Genomic DNA, 21,108 nt, shown 5'->3' on the forward strand with positions numbered 1-21,108 from the left:
CGACGGCTGGGCGACCTCGGCGTCTCTGCGGCCTGCGATATCTGGGGTGTGCTTGCAAGCATCGATTATTATACTCGTTATAATCCGAGCGTAACAAACGCTGCATCAGCGTGTTGGAGAAAGAAAATCCATACTGACAGCAGTTAAGGGCACTTTTGAATTGGACACAACATTAGGTAGTAAAATTTTGCATGGATATCTTTGTAAAGGTAGGCAACAGAAGCAAACACACAGCAACGTCCAAAACACACGCAAACACAACTCAATAGGAAGCCCTATAATACTTGGTCAACAGCCATACAGGTCACACTGAGGGTGGTCGTATAAACAACTTTAACACTGTTACAAATATGCGCCACACTGTGAACCCACACCAAACAAGAATGACAAACACATTTCGGGAGAACATCCGCACCGTAACACAACATAAACACAACAGAACAAATACCCAGAACCCCTTGCAGCACTAACTCTTCCGGGACGCTACAATATACACCCCCCGCTTTCCCCCACCCCGCCCACCTCAACCTCCTCATGCTCTCTCAGGGAGAGCATGTCCCAAATTCCAAGCTGCTGTTTTGAGGCATGTTAAAAAAAAATAATGCACTTTGTGACTTCAATAATAAATATGGCAGTGCCATGTTGGCATTTTTTTCCATAACTTGAGTTGATTTATTTTGGAAAACCTTGTTACATTGTTTAATGCATCCAGCGGGGCATCACGACAAAATTAGGCATAACAATGTGCTAATTCTACGACTGTATGTATCGGTTGATATCGGAATCGGTAATTAAAAGTTGGACAATATCGGAATATCGGCAAAAAAGCCATTATCGGACATCTATAGTAATATCCGTTATTAGCACTTCCGACAATTTTTTGTGGCCCTATACCAGGGGTGTCCAAACTTTTTCCACTGAGGGCCACAAACTGAAATATCAAAGTAAGCGGGGGCCATTTTGATATTGTTTATTTTAAAAACAAATACAATATATATGTATAAAAAATATACATTCAGGCCTCCACTCAGGCTTGATCCTGGGGACCCCAAAGGGTTTAGGTAAAAAAAATGTTAAAAATGTGTCATTATTTAGTATTATTATTATTATTCAAGGTCTAACTCTCCAGATCAACATTAGGTCTATCTGTCAATATAAAGTGTGTTTTCAAGATTTAAGTTGTATACTCTGCTTGTCAAAGAAAACCCTGTTTTTTTTATGGAAAAAACAAAATATGCAATATTCTCCCCCAATAACATTTTAAAGTGGAATATTTGAGATTATATAATAATTGGAGTTCATAGCATAACTCATAACAACATTAATTCATTATTATTTTTGAGCAACTTAAATAGATACTTTAAAAAAAAAAAAGTCCCACTAAAATTATTGGGGATTCAAAAGAGTCCTGCTCAGTAAAGTATTAAAAAATAAATCATACTTTTTTTTTTTTTTTACTTTTAACAATAGTCTCAAGATCAACTTCAGATCTATCCGTCAATTATAACTTTTGTTGTTGTTTATGTTTTTTGTTTGTTTTAGGCCCTTCTTTAAACAAAACAGCTTAGTTTTTTATATGGCAAACACAAAATATTTTCCCCAAAAAATATTCCAAAGTGGAATATTTAATGTGACGTAATTGGCGCTTTGAATAGGTCAATAATTCATAATGACATTGATTTTGATGCATTATTATTTTTCAAATAAAGAAACAGCCTGCATGGCAGCTTTGTGTTATTAGAGTAAAATTGCAACATGTTCTTGTTACATTTCACCTGTTTGCTCTTTTATACCACTTTTTATGTTTTTAATCATATTTTTAGAATGTGCCGGGTGTTGTTAAAAAATTACCTGCGGGCCGCAAATGGCCCCCGAGCAGCACTTTGGACAACCCTGCCCTATTCACTTGTATTGTTGGACGTTTATATATGGTAATCTTACTGGAGTGTATACCGTATTTTCCGGACTATAAGGCGCACTTAAAATCCTGTTTTTTTCTCTCAAAACTCGACAGTGCGCCTTATAACCCGGTGCGCTTATGTAAGGAATAAGTTTGGTTTAGCTTACCCACCTCGAAGCAATTTTATTTGGTACATTGGTGTAATGATAAGTGTGATCAGTAGATGGCAGTCAAACATAAGAGATAAGTGTAGGCTGCACCGTTTGATGTGCTTCAATATACGAGTATATTAATGGTGTGTTTATAAGGCGAGACATAACGTGACAAATTGGGTGGCTGCACGATCCACTTTAGCCGCCGGATGGCAGTAGAATATTTTAAAATGCGTTTTACGGCAATTCCAACTTCAACAACAGCGCCAGTTGCTATGTAGAGGGGCGCTTTCCACCATTTTTAGCAGACTGCATTACAAAATGATTAACTCGCCGTCTTCCTCTCACGCGAGATCCAACCAAGAATGGGTGGCCATATGAATCCCTTCAGTACTGCATGTAATAGTTCAAGCTTACACACACTAAGTAGGGTAGTGTTTTGTATTCACTTTTTTATTAAAGTACATCCTCATTTTTATACTTTTTTTTTTTTAAATAATTTTGTATCCTTTAACTCACTTTTTTCTTACTTATTATTCGTGTATTTTTCTATGTATTGTTAAAATGCTCTTGTGCTTCAAAGTTTTTTTAGTTGAGGGAGAATTCCAACTCATAATGTCACTGTCAAAGCCCTTGAAATGGCACCACCTTAATGTTCACGATGAAAACAACACAAATAAAATTACAGCCAATATTTCAGAATAATTCCCACCAATAGAGTAATATTTGTGTAAATTCAAATCATTCTGTTCCATATTGTATCTAATCTGGCCTGCCAGACATTCCCAAATAATTTTTTTAGATCTTTAAGATGGAAAGTGTAGCTGTCATTATGATGTGCAGTGATGTTTTCTAATGACCATAAGTCTTGAGCCATACAAAGTATTTCAATGGTTGGAATCTGTGCTTTTGCATTATATACTAGTTACTATGGTAACCAAGCAGTGTGGGCGTGGTTTGTTTCCACAGAGTGTTTCCAGAGCGAGCATGAAATGCGGGTGTCAGGGACAGACGCGGAAGGAGATTTTTACAACAAAGTTCTGAAACTTAGTGATGTATCAGATATATCAGATTGTAGGTGGGGTTTTTTTTTTTACCCTTCGCGTTCATATTTTGCTGTGTTTGTTGCATTTTTGTTGCGTTTTGCTTGATTGTAAAATATGTCGATCAATAGGGGGGGTGACGTTCATATGTTGTCAATATTCAGTGTTTTATCGTTCATAGTTAATATTGTAAATCCCACATTCTTTATTTTCATGTACATTCTGGGTGTCTTATTCAGTAAAAAAATGTAGTTTTTTAAGGCGGTCTGTCATAACGTTTTTAGCATTCAATCAGACATTATTGTGAGGTTTTGTATTAGTGTTCCTAAAAATAGATATACCGGCCCCCGGACACATTTTTTTGTCTAATTTTGGCCATCGAGTCAAAATCATTGCCCAGGCCTGTAATAAGCGATTGTTTCCTTGTAAAAAAAATAAAGTTTAAATAAGTAACTATAATAACAAGCCAGTCTTTTGAACATCTCTTTAAAGCAGTGTTTTTCAACCTTTTTTGAGCCAAGGCACATTTTTTGCGTTGAAAAAATCCGGAGGCACACCACCAGCAGAAACCATAAACTCAGTTGACAGTAAAAAGTCATTGTCGCAATTGTTGGATATGACTTTAAAGCATAACCAAGCATGCATCAATATAGCTCTTGTCTCAAAGTAGGTGTACTGTCACCACCTGTCACATCACACCCTGACTTATTTGGAGTTTTTTGCCGTTTTCCTGTGTGTAGTGCTTTAGTTCTCCTATTTTGGTGGCTGTTTCTCTTTTGTTGGTATTTTAATTTATTATATTTCCCGCAACTACTTTGTTTTAGCAATCAAGAATATTTCAGTTGTTTTTATCCTTCTTTGTGGGGACATTGTCGATTGTCATGTCATGTTCGGATGTACATCGTGGACGCCGTCTTTGCTCCACAGTAAGTCTTTGCTGTCGTCCAGCATTCTGTTTTTGTTCACTTTGTAGCCAGTTCAGTTTTACTTTCGTTCTGCATAGCCTTCACTAAGCTTTGATGCCTTTTCTTAAGGGCACTCACCTTTTGTTTGTTTTTGGTTTAAGCATAAGACACCTTTTTACCTGCATTTACAAAGCAATTAGCTACCAGCTGCCACCTACTGATATGGAAGAGTATTACACGGTTACTCTGCCGAGCTCTAGACACTCAACAACAACACATCATTTGCAGACTATAATTACCGTATTTTTCGGACTATAAGTCGCAGTTTTTTTTCATAGTTTGGCCGGGGGTGCGACTTGTGTGAAATTATTAACACATTACCGTAAAATATCAAATAATATTATTTAGCTTATTCACGTAAGAGACTAGACGTATAAGATTTCATGGGATTTAGCGATTAGGAGTGACAGATTGTTTGGTAAACGTATAGCATGTTCTATATGTTATAGTTATTTGAATGACTCTTACCATAATATGTTACGTTAACATACCAGGCACCTTCTCAGTTGGTTATTTATGCCTCATATAACGTAAACTTATTCAGCCTGTTGTTCACTATTCTTTATTTATTTTAAATTGCCTTTCAAAAATCTATTCTTGGTGTTGGGTTTTAGCAAATAAATTTCCACAAAAATGCGACTTATACTCCAGTGTGACTTATATATGTTTTTTTCCTTCTTTATTATGCATTTTCGGCCGGTGCGATTTATACTCCGAAGCGACTTATACTCCGAAAAATACGGTACTGGTTTGCAAAAAAGGTTTTTAACCCAAATATGTGAAATTAGATCATCTCCCACGGAACACTAGACTGTATCTCACGGCACACTAGTGTCCCGCGGCACAGTGGTTGAAAAACACTGCTTTAAAAAGGAACGGGTCCTCAAGATCGGGCTCCCTTCAAAGAGCCATAAATACCATCTCTAATGAGTGTAGATGATTGAGGTATAATAGCCAGCAAACAAAGGGGAAGATAAAGTGAAATGTCAGGAGATGGACAGATAGAAGCGAATAAGAGCCTATTCGTGATGAGAGCTCATGAATAATGCATCGGCGGACTGCGCATCACTTACACAACCAGTTTGTCCAGCAGGTCCAGCTGGTCCACAGGCATCCTCCAGTCAGTCAGCAAGGGGCCGTCCGCCGGAAAGTAGGACACACTCTCCTGCAACAATATTTCTTACATTACAAATGGTGCCATTACTGAGGAGCTATCAGACATAAAATACCACCAATAACCCTTGAGGGTGCTTCTTCGCCAGCTGTCCCGCGGGTGATGAGCAAAACACAGCGCAGGCCATGCAAATTTCTCTGTGATAAAATGTGATTAACTTCATAATTAAGGCACTAACGGTAGCAAAATGTTGTCTTTTTTATTTCTGATGCGGTTTGCTCGCACGCCCGCCGAGGGATTTTTTTATTGGTCCATTTCATGGGATGTAAAGCGCGCTGACACCCGACATACACAGGTGATAAGTGTTTTATATACCGCTGTTGTGAGGCTGTATTTCAAGCTGCGTAACGGAACTAAAAAAGCCTACACAGAGCTGCGTGAAGTGTATTTCAAGTTAATAGGCACAACTATTTGTGTGTTGCATTGATCAGAAAATATAAACCACCAGGGAACTTCTAGTGAAGACACAAAAGGACAGTAATACACTGCAAGTACTGTAAGGCAGAGGTCTTCCATGCAGAAGGTGGTGACATTTCTGGTTGATTCGAATTTTAATGTATGTATTTGTGTATTACTTTATTGTAATGGTTTGACAAAATTATACAATATTTGTCCTTTAGCACTGCCCTTTTTTTCAAATAAATAATTAGAGTAAATGTCACATATTTAAAAAAATTTATAAATAAAATAAAAAAGTACAGATTATTTTTTAATTAAGATAAATGTTTACCTTTTTTTTTTATTTAATTAAAAAAAATAAAATACTGCCATCGCTATACTCTCATGCATAGATATACAGAGAATCATCCATCCATCCATCCATTTTCTACCGCTTGTCTCTTACGGGGTTACGGGGTTGCTGGAGCCTATCTCAGCAGCAACTTTATTGTAATGGTTTGACAAAATTATACAATATTTGTCCTTTAGCAATGCCCTTTTTTTTAAAGTAATACATAATTACAGTAAATGTCACATATTTAAAAAAAATTTATAAATAAAATAAAGTACAGAAAAAAATGTATTTAATTAAGATAAATGTTTACCTCTTTTTTTATTTAATAAAAAAAAAAAGAATAAACACTACCATCGCTATACTCTCATGCATAGATATACATAGAATCATCCATCCATCCATTTTCTACCGCTTGTCCCTTACGGGGTTGCGCGGGGTGCTGGAGCCTATCTCAGCAACAACTTTATTGTAATGGTTTGACAAAATTATACAATATTTGTCCTTTAGCACTGCCCTTTTTTAAAATAAATGTATAAATAAAATAAAGTACTGAAAATGTATTTATTTAAAGGCCTACTGAAACCCACTACTACCGACCACGCAGTCTGATAGTTTATATATCAATGATGAAATCTTAACATTGCAACACATGCCAACACGGCCGGGTTAACTTATAAAGTGCAATTTTAAATTTCCCGCCACACTTCCGGTTGAAAAAGCCTTCGAAGGATGACGTATGCGCGTGACGTAGCCCGAGGAACAGAGGTATGCCTTCTCCATTGAATACAATACAAAAAAGCTCTGTTTTCATTTCATAATTCCACAGTATTCTGGACATCTGTGTTGGTGAATCTTTTGCAATTTGTTTAATGAACAATGGAGGCTGCAAAGAAGAACGTTGTAGGTGGCTGTAGCAACACAAGGACCACTTACTCGGATAGCAGACGCCTAGCCGATGCTAGCAGACGCCTAGCCGATGCTAGCAGACGCCTAGCCGATGCTAGCAGACCCACCGCACGGATGATCTGGTGAAGTCCTTCGTCACGCCGTCAATCGCTGGAACGCAGGTGAGCACGGGTGTTGCTGAGCAAAGCAGATGAGGGCTGGCTGCCGTAGGTGGAGCACTAATGTTTTTATCATAGCTCTGTGAGCTCCGGTTGCTAAGTTAGCCTTAGCGTTGTTAGCAACAGCATTGTTAAGCTTTGCCAGGCTGAGATCTATTAACCGTGTAGTTACATGTACATGGTTTAGTAGTATTGTCGATCTTCTGTCTATCCTTCCAGTCAGGGATTTATTTATTTTGTTTCTATCTGCATTTGAGACAGATGCTATCACGTTAGCTCATGCTAAAGATGCTAAAGAGCTTCGTCGATGTATTGTCGTGGAGATAAAAGGCACTGTAATGTGCATTTCGCGTTCTCGACTCTCATTTTCAAGAGGATATAGTATCCGAGGTGGTTTAAAATACAAATCCGTTATCCACAATAGAAAAAGGAGAGAGTGTGGAATCCAATGAGCCAGCTTGTACCTAAGTTACGGTCAGAGCGAAAAAAAATATGTATTTCACTGCATTCTAGTCCGTCACTCTAACGTTCCTCGTCCACAAATCTTTCATCCTCGCTCAAATTAATGGGGTAATCGTCACTTTCACGGTCCGAATAGCTCTTGCTGCGTTGAAAACAATAGGAAAATATGAGGGAGTGAACAACTGACAACGTCACGCTACTTCCGGTAGGTGCAAGTTTTTTTTTTTATCAGAGACCAAAAGTTGCGAACTTTGCGAACTTTGCGACGTTGTTCTATACTAAATCCTTTCAGCAAAAATACGGCAATATCGCAAAATGATCAAGTATGACACATAGAATGGATCTGCTATCCCCGTTTAAATAAAAAAAATTCATTTCAGTAGGCCTTTAATTAAGACACATTTTTACCTTTTTTTTTAATTTAATAAAAAAAAGAATAAACACTCCCATCGCTATACTCTCATGCATAGATATACAGAGAATCATCCATCCATCCATTTTCTACCGCTTGTCCCTTACGGGGTTGCTGGAGCCTATCTTAGCTGCAACTTTATTGTAATGGTTTGACAAAATTATACATTATTTTCTCCTTTAGCAATGCCCTTTTTTTTAAAGGAATAAATAATTACAGTAAATGTCACATATTTAAAAAAAAATTATAAATAAAATAAAGTACAGAAAAAATATATCTAAGATACATTTTTACCTTTTTTTTTATTTAATAAAAAAAGAATAAACACTCCCATCGCTATACTCTCATACAGAGAATCATACTCATCCTAATTGTGCGCATATCATATTCATTATTATATCATTTAAATAGAGAACACGCGCTTACCAATGCAGTAAATACATATATACATATACGTAGACACACATTCTTACATACATGCATACATTATATTTATATAAAGTCATCTTTATTAATGATTAATACATAAATCTTCTAAATATAACATATTTTTGTACATATTTTTCCACAAATTTAAATATCTGATTACACATTAACATTGAACCAACACACTACAGTGTAGTTTAGAAATGGCAGTGGCATGGCCACACGACTCACTGTACCTTGCAAATTTGAAATAAGAACATGAATAAATATTATTATTGAGCAATTAGGCACTCTAATTGCCAGGTAGCAATTAAGGCGGCAGTTGCCAGCTATAAATTAGTACTGCATAATTTAAATACAGTATCTTACTTAGTATTGAACAACACAAGGTACCTTTAGGACTAGTTTCATTCAAAACACAGTTTTATACAGGATATATGAGTTGGGGGTCCCTGTTCCATCGCTCCATCAGTTTGGGGGCCCTTGGCCTGAAAGATGTTGAGACCCCTGCCATATCAGTAGCAATAATAGGCGGATAAATAAAAGTATGAATTTTATACAAAAAAAATAGAGTGACAGCCACTCCATGATTAAAAGAGCGCCTCTGTGGAAATATGTATTATTTGTTTGAAGGTCCCAATATGGCAACAAAACTTGTGCGCATGCGCACTATGGATTGCTGGCAGAGTTGATTGCCGCACAGGTGTTGGCATCTTCTCAAATTGGCAACGCCACACGCTAATAAAGACAATATCAGACTAAAAACAGCCTTTCGTCAGACATGTTTTACATCCTTGCTTTACTCTAGCCGTCATTTGGCAGTCGCGTTAACTGAGGCCTCGTAAAATTGTGTCATTTTAGCTTGCAAAGTTTGGAAAAGCAAAACAACCACCAGCGCATGCGCATTCATTCTTCAGCAGGAGGACGAGTTCGGCTCGACAAGAAGTTCGCCTGCTGAAAATTACAGCCAAATAGTTTGAATACTGACCTGATGTCAAGAGTATTTGCTGTATTTGTTCGACCCCAAAAGGGACAAGCGGTAGTAAATGGATGGGTGTTCGCCATACGTGTTTCATTAAGAATGCAGGTGCGTTAAACCTTGCATGTGGGCGGGGTCAGTGATGTTACAATGGTGCGTTCAGGTCAACGGGAATTCCAGCAGTTTCAGCGACAACATCCGGGGATGTTTTGTAATAAAATGTACTTCTGTGAGTCAATTTCCACTACGAATACGAAATATAATTTTAATAATGACTTTAAATGTGAGTAAGACTTGATTGTAAATATCGCTGATACATGTGAGTACCATGGGCCTCATGATTCCCTAACTTCCACGAGGTCCTTGAACAGAACACGTCTTTGCTGTGTAAACATTACGGGCGGGCAATACTGCTCATTTTAATACCAACAAAATCATTTAAAAAAAGTTGCCTTTTTACAAACAAATGTTTGGGGAAAATTAAGTCAACAGTGCAAACAAAATAACTACACAAAATCAAAAACTACCATATTTGATATGGACGTTAATGTGTGTCTTTAATGCGAAAGCGTTAGACTTAGACAAACTTTATTGATCCACAAGGGAAATTGTTCCACACAGTAGCTCAGTTACAACGGATGGAAAGGGTAAGGATGGAAAGGATAATGCAGGTATAAAGTAGACAAAAAATGTACCATAGTAGCAATATAAAATATATGTGATATTTACATATTATATATACAGTCTATAATATATACTGATATATTATATTATTATATCATATGTTTATATAATATACACAATATATAACAAATCCCAATTACCATGTACAATATTACAGTATATGTAACGCACACAAACGCCTCCAACTGCGTGCAAATAGTTTGGCCCGCTTTCCGGATCAGTTTGTCAATCCGGTTTAAAGTCCCTTTTGCTGGTGCTGCTCCCCCAACAAACCACTGCAAAGTACAGGGCACTGGCCACAACAGACTGAAAAAAGATCTCCAACAGCTTGCTGCACACATCAAAGCAGTGGTCCCCAACCACCGGGCCGTGGATCGATTGGTACCGGGCCGCACAAGAAATTGTAAAAAAAAATTAAAAAATAAAATAAAATAAACAAAAACATTTTAAAATTTTTTATTAAATCAACATAAACAACAAATAAAAATGCACTTACAATTAGTGCACCAACCCAAAAAACCTCCCTCCCCCATTTACACTCATTCGCACAAAAGGGTTGTTTCTTTCTGTTATTATTTCTAGTTCCTCCAATATATATCAATATAGATCAATACAGTCTGCAGGGATACAGTCCGTAAGCACACATGATTGTATTTTTTTATGACAAAAAAAATATCCCCCCCGGTCCGTGGGACAAATTTTAAAGCGTTGACCGGTCCGCAGTTACAAAAAGGTTGGGGACCACTGCATAAAAGGACCTAAGCTTCCTCAGGAAAAAGAGTCTGCTCATCCTTCCAGTCCAGTCTGCTGTTCAAGTGGACTCCCAGGTACTTGTACTGCCTTTGCCATTGTTTGTAAACTGAATTTAGAATTTTTTGCATTTTAATTTTGTGAACTGTTTTTTTACATCAAACTATTCTGACAAGTTCACTGAATAAACATTTGTAAACAAAATATGTGTTTAGAAATTCAGTTACTTAAAATAAAGTGTTTTAGAAATTTAGTGTTGAAAAATTCAGTGTAAAAATAAAAATCAGTGCAGAAAAATTCTGTGTAAAAAAAAAGTAGTGTATAGAAATAAAGTGTAGGAATTCAGTTAAACAAATGCAGTGTGGAAATATCAGTTGCTTCAAAACTCAAGACTAAAGAATAAACGAGCTGGTTCTGAGACCGGATCAATTGCTACGGTCTTAATTTATTTTATTTTATTTTTTTTTAAATGTAATACTTCTGCACTGATTTTTATTTTTTTATTTTTTTACACATACATTTTTATCAAAACACTGTATTTTAACAAACTACATTTTTAAACACATATTTTGTTGTATTCAATTAAATTTGATGTAAAAAAAATATGTAAATGTACAAAATTCAGTTACATAAATTCAGTGTTAAAAAAAAAGCTCTCATAATAAAGACACAAATTAGTTTCCATAATTTTACAGGTTTTTTTGTTTTTTGTTTTGTTATTAAAATGCAATTGCCTCTTGCTCATGCTGAAAATAAGCTGAAAATAAACCGAAACTCATGCACTGAAAATTTCCCTACCCACTCATTGCAGCAAAACAATATTGTTTATTGGTTCTACTTCATTGTGTCATTTCCTCTAACCTGGACTTCTGATAATATAACCGGCATGAGATTGTATGCTGCAGGTTCTGTGTGGTATTGGAATGGTAATAACAGAAAAACAACCTGCATGTCGGCCATTTCTCAGTGACAAAGCTTACGTTTACTGCAAACTCCATCTAAAAATCATGACTTTATTGTCAGTAAATGTAATGATTGTCTTTCCTGCCTGTTGCCAGACAACAGAATAGGCCGTGTTATGAAACCAAAGGGCGGCTGGCCCTATAGTCCACTGTCAATCACTCGGAGAAGGCCTGTGTTTCCATGGCGATGCGAAAGGCTGGAGATGACTTGCCTTTATAAAGTGATATGACCACTTGTAGACTCACTGGCTCCTCGTAGTGTGTGTGCGTGTGCGTGTGCGTGTGTGTGTGTGTGTGTGTTTCTGTGTGTGTGTGTGTGTGTGTGTGTGTGTGTGTGTGTGTGTGTGTGTGTGTGTGTGTGTGTGTGTGTGTGTGTGTGTGTACGGGGGAGTTTGGACAAGCACACCGCTGTGCACCTTCTGTGCTTTTCTGCTCGCCAAGACGTGCAAGAAGCCTGTGAATGTTGCGCCGAGCAGAATTACAACCAGCTCTTTACTTGTTTTCCAACAGCCACCACTCCACCCTAAATAATTCACCGCCAATATCTGCTGATCGATCTTTGTATATTGATCACGCGGCAAACAATGGTGCAGCGCTTCCTTCCAGCAGGATGCTGTACTGGACAGGACATAGAGCAGAGATGTATGGCTGTGTGGATATGAAGATATACTGCAGGATAACATAGACACATGTGATAAATGTCTCCCTATTAAGCACAGATGTCAAACTCAAGGCCTGGGGGCTGAATGTGGCTCGCCATGTCATTTTAAGTGGCTCGCCGTGTCATTTTAAGTGGCTCGCCGTCTCATTTTATGGTGGCCCGCTACTTAATTTAATTGTGCAAAGCCACTTAAATTTACGTGGTCTGCCGTTAAAATTTACTGACGACCACCAGTTGACCACCACAACTGCATCTAATGAGGCCCTCCATATAATTTATCCTGGCCCACTACATCATCTAATGTGGCCCACCACATCATCTAATGTGGCCCACACCGTCATTTAATCTGGCCCACCACTTCATTTTATGTGCCCTACCACATCATTTAACTTGGCCCACATCTTTTAATGTGGCCCACATCTTTTAACGTGGCCCACCACATCATCTAATTTGGCCCACCACATCATTTTATGTACCCCACCACATCATTTAACTTGGCCCACATCTTTTAAAGTGGCCCACCACATCATCTAATGTGGCCCACCACATCGTTTAAGGTGGCCTGCCACATAATTAAATGTGGCCCACATCATTTAATGTGGCCCACCACATCATTTAATGTGGCCCACAACGTAATTTATTGTGGCCCACCACATCATCTAATGTGGCCCACCACATCTTTTATCGTGGCCCACCACATCATTTAAAGTGGCCCACGTCATTTAATGTGGCCCACCACATCATCTAATGTGGCCCATCACATCTTTTATTGTGGCCCACAACATCATTTAATGTGGCCCACCACATCATCTGTTGTGGCCCACCACATCGTTTGAGGTGGCCCGCCACATAATTAATTGTGGCCCATATCATTTAACGTGGTCCACCACATCGTTTAAGTGGCCCGCAACATAATTTATTGTGGCCCATCACATCATCTAATGTGGCCCACTACTTCGTTTGAGGTGGCCCGCCACATAATTAATTGTGGCCCATATCCTTTAATGTGGCCAACCACATCATCTAATGTGGTCCACCACATCTTTTATCCTGCTTCACAACATCATTTAATGTGGTCCGCCACTTCATTTAACTTGGCCCACAACATGATTTAATGTGGCCCACCACATCATCTAATGTGGCCCACCACATCATTTATTGTGGCCCGCCACATAATTAATTGTGGCCCATATCATTTAAGTGGCCCGCCACATAATTTATTCTGGCCCATCACATCATCTAATGTGGCCCACCACATCTTTTATCCTGCTTCACATCATTTAATGTGGTCCACCACTTCATTTAACTTGGCCCACAACATGATTTAACGTGGCCCACCACATCATCTAATGTGGCCCACCACATCGTTTAATGTGGCCCGCCACATAATTAATTGTGGCCCATATCATTTAAGGTGACCCACCACATCATGAACATCGTCTAAGTGGCCCGCAACATAATTTATTGTGGCCCATCACATCATCTAAAGTGGCCCACCACATCTTTTATCCTGGTTCACAACATCATTTAATGTGGTCCGCCACTTCATTTAACTTGGCCCACAAAATGATTTAATGTGGCCCACCACATCATCTAATGTGGCCCACCACATCGTTTAACGTGGCCCGCCACATTGTTAATTGTGGCCCATATCATTTAATGTGGCCCACCACATCATGGACATCGTTTAAGTGGCCTGCAACATAATTTATTTTGGCCCATCACATCATCTAAAGTGGCCCACCACATCTTTTATCCTGGTTCACAACATTATTTAATGTGGTCTGTCATTTCATTTAACTTGGCCCACAACATCATTTAATGTGGGCCACCACGTCGTTTAATGTGGCCCGCCACATAATTTATTGTGGCCCACAACATCATTTAATGTGGCTCACCACATCATCTAATGTGGCACACCACATAATTAATTGTGGCCCATATCATTTAATGTGGCCCACCACATCATGGACATCATTTAAGTGGCCTGCAACATAATTTATTTTGGCCCATCACATCATCTAATGTGGCCCACCACATCTTTTATCCTGGTTCACAACATCATTTAATGTGGTCCGTCATTTCATTTAACTTGGCCCACAACATCATTTAATGTGGGCCACCACGTCGTTTATGTGGCCCGCCACATAATTTATTGTGGCCCACAACATCCTTTAATGTGGCTCACCACATCATCTAATGTGGCACACCACGTCATTTAAAATGGCCCACCACATCATTTTATTTGGTCCGCCACTTCCTTCAACTTAGCCCACAACATCATCTAATGTGGCCTGCCACATAATTTAAAATGGCCTGCAAATGGCTGGAAATTTAAAGAAAGCACTTTCTGGCTGAATGTATTTTTTCTTTCAATTTTGACAGAAAAATGATGCACATGCAATTGCATATGTTTTACATTTAAATATTTATATGCTCACGCAACTAACTGTTCAAAGCATTTTTTTTTGTTATCAAAAATAAACACTTAAATATTCGCTCATGATCTTGACTTACAATTTCAAAGCAAGTTATCCATCAATCTGTTCGTAAAAAAATCATAATAATCAAAAACAAATTCCTTTGCAAATTGTATAACAAGGCTATCATATGTTTATAGTCATGTATATTTTCTGACACATGTGACCCTCTGAGGGCAGCCAGTATTGCAATACAGTAAGAAGAATTAAGTTTTGCAGCATATTCATGAGTACATACTAATGACTATTTTTTTAAGCCAATAAATTAAAAAATACATCAAAATATGTTTTGGAAAGAAACATGTTGGCATGTGTGGAAGTCACTTCCTAGCGGTCCCACTGACAGACACTTCACAGGAGCCAAGCGTGCCGTTTTAAACAAAGTTTTAATGCACATAGGTTTTTATCAAAGTCTTTCTCTCCTGTGGAACGTGACCTTTCAGTCACGCCCGTATCCTCTCCCTCTCTCTGCTCCCGGCTGCTCACTGTTAAAGACAACAGATGATTAGATTACCGCGTACCACCTGGGAAATCTAATCACCTGCCTGCTGTGTCTCGCCGTCAACACATGCCCCTCCCCTATCCGATGGTGCACCTTCACCATTTTAATCAACATTTTGAAGAAACTTCTCTATGACTTAAGCTCCGGACTTCTATTGTTTGTTGGAGATTGTCATTATTGCTATGAGTGGTGGAAAAGTGACCATAGCTGAGAAACAGACATTTTTTGGCGACCCTCTCGGGAGCGCGTGCAACCCAACGATGGTTAAGGCTATGTCTACATTAAGCCGGATAACCCCTTAAACAAATAATTATTTAGCCTATTTAGCCACACTAAACTGTCGTTTAAGGTCCCCCTCCTCGGACAATTTTTTACACGGGTAAGTGCGCCGTGTATTTCTTCAATCTCCGGCTCTAAGCTTTGTATGGACTCATTGATCGTTTACAAACTGATTTCGGAGAGGAAGTGACGCCAGAAAGACCGCGCCCCACACAGGAAGTGACGTCAGAAAGAGCGCGCCACAGCCAGCTTCATAATAAGGCGGTTTCGTAACTCGGCGGTAACCGCTGGAAATATGGAGGCGAGTCATCCAGACATGCCCGTGTTTCTCCTTCCGTCTGTACAGACGCTTGTGGAAATCACACATGAATACCTTAAGAGAAAGCGATTGCAGCTATTTGGGATACAACACATCTCAGACGGCAAGACAACTTTCCAATGTCCAGCCAGGTCAGCTGTGATTCTACTTACCGAAAAACTTTGTCCATTTGTCGAAGGAGAGACAACGAGAATGCGGTCTCCCGTGGATGTCATAAAAAAAGGAGACGCGTGGTTTGTATTACCTGGCCGTCTAAGGAAGACTACGGAAAACGGCGAATGCTTTTGGACTGGCAAAGCAGACTGTATCAGTTGTGTCAGGTTCTCTCGTCAGACGTGTTGGAATCCGGCTCGAAGGACCAAGAAAATGTCAGGTTCAAACACTGATGACATCTATTAAACAAGACAAGAAGCAAGGAATTAAACAGAGACAGAATTAAATTTGGCTCAATGAGGAGAAACTTGTACACCTGTACCCTTGTCCAGTGTTCCACGCTCTGACGAAAGATTGTACGCCTCCTCTTTTATTTGGACTTTCCCTGATTACATGGCAACAGCTGTTTCTAAAGGAAGGGGGTCGTAAACAGCCACTGCCTTTGGTTACAAAACAGTTCAAAGAAAAGGTCGTAAAACAGTTCAAAGAAAAGTTCGTAAAACAGTTCAAAGAAAAGGTCCCTGGAGGGGATTCAGGTCCTGCTTCCTCTCCGCTTTGTAGCTCTCGGGTCAAGACAAAATCTTTCTGTGGATTACAATACATCAAAGAAACAGAACACCTTCATGTTGCTTCCCATCCTACACAGTGGAGTTTTACAAGCCTTCTTCTTGGTAGGATCAAAGACAGCTTTTGTCTTCTCGCCGGGAACTCATGGCAACACAAACTTTTGTGATAACTTAGATACAATTATTTTGACAAGTTGGGTATCAGGTGGGATCAGGGTTGTACGGTATACCGGTATTAGTATAGTACCGCAATACTAATGAATCATTTTCGGTACTATACCGCCTCTGAAACGTACCAGTCCCGCATGCCCCCCCGCGCCATTGTCACGTCGTGTCATTGCTGGTTTACAAGCAGAGGAGCATGTTCGGCAGCGCACAATCACGGAGTACTTACAAGCAGACACAGTGTGTAGACAGAAAAGGGAGAACGGACACATTTTGGCTTAAAAACTAAAGATAAAGGTGAAGTTATAACACTGAAATGCCCTCAGGAAGAGGTGCTTTAAGACATGGCTAGCTAGCTAACGGCTAACGTCCATCCGCAGTGTTGTAGCTACTTCTAAATCACTAATCCTGGTCTCCATGGCGACAAATAAAGTACATTTCTTACAAGTATCATCCCTGCAGGACGAGGAATAGCTAAACATGCTTCACTACACCCAGTAGCTCACCGGCGTCAAAATGTAAACAAACGCCATCGGTGGATCTACACCTGACATCCACTGTAGTGATATCAAGTACAGGCACGTATCTAGTCGATACTACTATGATTACGTCGATATTTTTTGGCATCACAACATCTTCTTTTGGTTTTTTTTAATTCATATTATGTTTATAAACTCAGGAAATATGTCCCTGGACACATGAGGACTTTGAATATGACCAATGTATGATCCTGTAACGACTTGGTATCGGATCGATACCCAAATTTGTGCTTTCATCCAAACATAATGTAAAGTATCAAACAACAGAAGAATAAGTGATTATTACATTTTAACAGAAGTGTAGATAGAACATGTAAGCAGATATTAACAATAAATGAACAAGTAGATTAATAATACATTTTTTACCACTTGTCCTTAATAATGTTGACAAAATAATAGAATGATAAATGACACAATATGTTACTGCATATGTCAGCAGACTAAATTAGGAGCCTTTGTTTGTTTACTTACTACTAAAAGACCAGTTGTCTAGTATGTTCACTATTTTATTTAAGGACTAAATTGCAATAAGAAACATATGTTTAATAGAGACGTCTGATAATATCGGACTGCCGATATTATCGGCCGATAAATGCTTTAAAATGTAATATCGGAAATTATCAGTATCGGTTTCAGAATTATCAGTATCGGTTTCAAAAAGTAAAATGTATGACTTTTTAAAACGCCGCTGTGTGCACGGACGTAGGGTGAAGTACAGAGCGCCAATAAACCTTAAAGGCACTGCCTTTGCGTGCCGGCCCAATCACATAATATCTACGGCTTTTCACACACACAAGTGAATGCAATGCATACTTGGTCAACAGCCATACAGGTCACACTGAGGGTGACCGTATAAACAACTTTAACACTGTTACAAATATGCGCCACACTGTGAACCCACACTAAACAAGAATGACAAACACATTTCGGGAGAACATCCGCACCGTAACACAACATAAATACAACAGAACAAATACCCAGAACCCCTTGCAGCACTAAGTCTTCCGGGATGCTACCTCAACCCCACCCACCTCAACCTCCTCATGCTCTCTCAGGGAGAGCATGTCCCAAATTCCAAGCTGCTGTTTTGAGGCATGTTAAAAAAATAATAATGCACTTTGTGACTTCAATAATAAATATGGCAGTGCCATGTTGGCATTTTTTTTCCATAACTTGAGTTGATTTATTTTGGAAAACCTTGTTACATTGTTTAATGCATCCAGCGGGGCATCACAACAAAATTAGGCATAATAATGTGTTAATTCCACAACTGTATATATCGGTATCGGTTGATATCGGTATCGGTAATTAAGAGTTGGACAATATCGGAATATCGGATATCGGCAAAAAATAGGCTGACCATACGTCCTCTTTTCCCCGGACATGTCCTCTTTTGCGGGGGTGTCCGGGCGGGGTTTCTTAAATGCCTCAAATGTCCGGCATTTTGAATTAGGGTTGTGTGTATTTTTAATGTACGTCCAGGGTTAAGTTAAGAAGGGGTTAAAAAAAAAAACCTGAAGGTGCGTGCACGTAGCAACATTCGTGAGGGAGGGGCAGACACAGAGAGCGAGAGAGCTAGTGAGTGGAGAGAGACATGAGAACAAGAAATGCCTAAACGTAAATGCAACTTCACGGATGATTTGCGGGAAAAGTATTCGTGTTTTCGTCCTGGCCGTGACACATGGGAAGCAGAATGCACTGTGTGCAAAGCAGGAACGTATATATCTGTGGCAAATAAAGATCTACAAGCCCATATCGACACTACAAAGCACAAAACAGCTGTGCAGGGCGAGAGCTCGTCTGCTGCTTTTTGTTTAAATTTAATTAACTTCTTTTGAGGCATTATTTATGTTTACATTATATACAAGATGTTATTTTGAATATTTCTACCTCTGCACTTTTTTTTCCAAAACTGTGAATGTTACAGAATATAAGTGTGACTTATTTTGTTATACTGTCAAGCAGTGTTGGCGTTAACACACTTTTTGTGTCTTTTTAACGCATTGAAATCAGAAAGGACGCAGATTATTAATTTTTTTTTACCATTTGTGGCCCACAGCTAATGTTTTAGAGGCCCACGGCACATTCTAAAAATACTATTAAAATTACCAAAAACATAACAAAAGTGAAATAAAAAAGCTTAAAGGTGAAATGTAATTTAGAAAAAGTTGCAATGTTGACTAATAAAACAAAGCTATTTTTTTTTCTTTCAAACGGTCATTGTTATGTTATTATGAATTATTGACCTATCAAAGGTTCCGATTACTTCACATCAAATATTCCACTTTGAAAAATATTTTTGGTGGAAGATTTTGCATATTTTGTGTGTTTGCCATAAAAAACATAGTTTTGTTTGACAAAAAAGGGCGGAAAACAAACAAACAAAAAAAACAACATAAAAAAAACCTAAAACATTTTGAAATGAGGAATAGATCCGAAGTTGATGTAGACTCCAGAGATTTAAGCGTTAAATATAAAATGTATGTATGCCCTGGCACACCATTATCATCATTTCATGACCCAAGCAAAACACTTTTTACACTTTTGTACTGAAATAAATACACCTACAACTTATTGAATAAAAACATAGAAAAAACTAGCAGCAGTGGTAAAGTTTAGATCCATGGAGGAAAGAAGAAAGTGAATGAATGTTTATAACTGAATACATTTACATATGTATACACATTTGTTTTCTTTTGCATTATCTTTTTTTAATAAATTAAGTAACATTATGACAACCTTTTTCCAAAACACAATATAGAATGTGAGATACAACAGGATAATGCATACACTACCGTTCAAAAGTTTGGGGTCACCCAAACAATTTTGTGGAATAGCCTTAATTTCTAAGAACAAGAATAGACTGTCGAGTTTCAGATGAAAGTTCTCTTTTTCTGGCCATTTTGAGCGTTTAATTGACCCCACAAATGTGATGCTCCAGAAACTCAATCTGCTCAAAGGAAGGTCAGTTTTGTAGCTTCTGTAACGAGCTAAACTGTTTTCAGATGTGTGAACATGATTGCACAAGGGTTTTCTAATCATCAATTAGCCTTCTGAGCCAATAAGCAAACACATTGTACCATTAGAACACTGGAGTGATAGTTGCTGGAAATGGGCCTCTATACACCTATGTAGATATTGCAACAAAAACCAGACATTTGCAGCTAGAATAGTCATTTACCACATTAGCAATGTATAGAGTGTATTTCTTTCAAGTTAAGACTAGTTTAAAGTTATCTTCATTGAAAAGTACAGTGCTTTTCCTTCAAAAATAAGGACATTTCAATGTGACCCCAAACTTTTGAACGGTAGTGTACATTTGTCATTTGTTTTCAAAACGCTTACAAAAAAGTGGGACCCAAAAAATTTACTGTGGGACCCCATTTTTATGACTTGATGGGGTCCCTGGGACCCCATTTTGAAAATTCCTAGCGCCAACACTGCTGTCAACAGAGGAGAAAAAATGCTTTATTTAAAAAAATATATTATTTATAAAGCAAGTTCGAGTATCATTGGTAAATTTTCACCTAGTCCCGGCCTTGGCGTGCTGCCCGCCTTGGCACGCATATATGTGTCCTCTTTTTGGGATTTCAGAATATGGTCAGCCTAGCAAAAAAGCCATTATCGGACATCCCTAATGTTTAATGTACACTAAGATTTTTTGTTCAAATACAGCCAATAATGCCATTTTTTGTGGTGCCCTTTATTTATAAAAGTACCGAAAAGTATCAAAATAAT

General features: G+C 38.4%; 1 protein-coding gene across 7 annotated transcripts in view; it reads right to left on the reverse strand.

The window, feature by feature from the left end:
* Positions 1–9,416, reverse strand: part of srcin1a (SRC kinase signaling inhibitor 1a) — a 385,766-nt gene extending 376,350 nt beyond the window's left edge. For all 7 annotated transcript variants that reach the window (XM_062050045.1, XM_062050042.1, XM_062050044.1 and 4 more), the window contains exons 1-2: positions 9,320–9,416; positions 5,134–5,225 (exon numbers count right to left, since the gene is read on the reverse strand). The gene's annotated coding sequence lies outside the window, so the exon portion shown is untranslated. The remainder of the gene's footprint in view (positions 1–5,133; positions 5,226–9,319) is intronic.
* Between the last annotated feature and the right edge of the window lie 11,692 nt (positions 9,417–21,108).

The sequence above is a fragment of the Entelurus aequoreus genome, linkage group LG06 (genome assembly GCF_033978785.1).
Source record: "Entelurus aequoreus isolate RoL-2023_Sb linkage group LG06, RoL_Eaeq_v1.1, whole genome shotgun sequence".
Lineage (NCBI taxonomy): Eukaryota > Metazoa > Chordata > Actinopteri > Syngnathiformes > Syngnathidae > Entelurus > Entelurus aequoreus.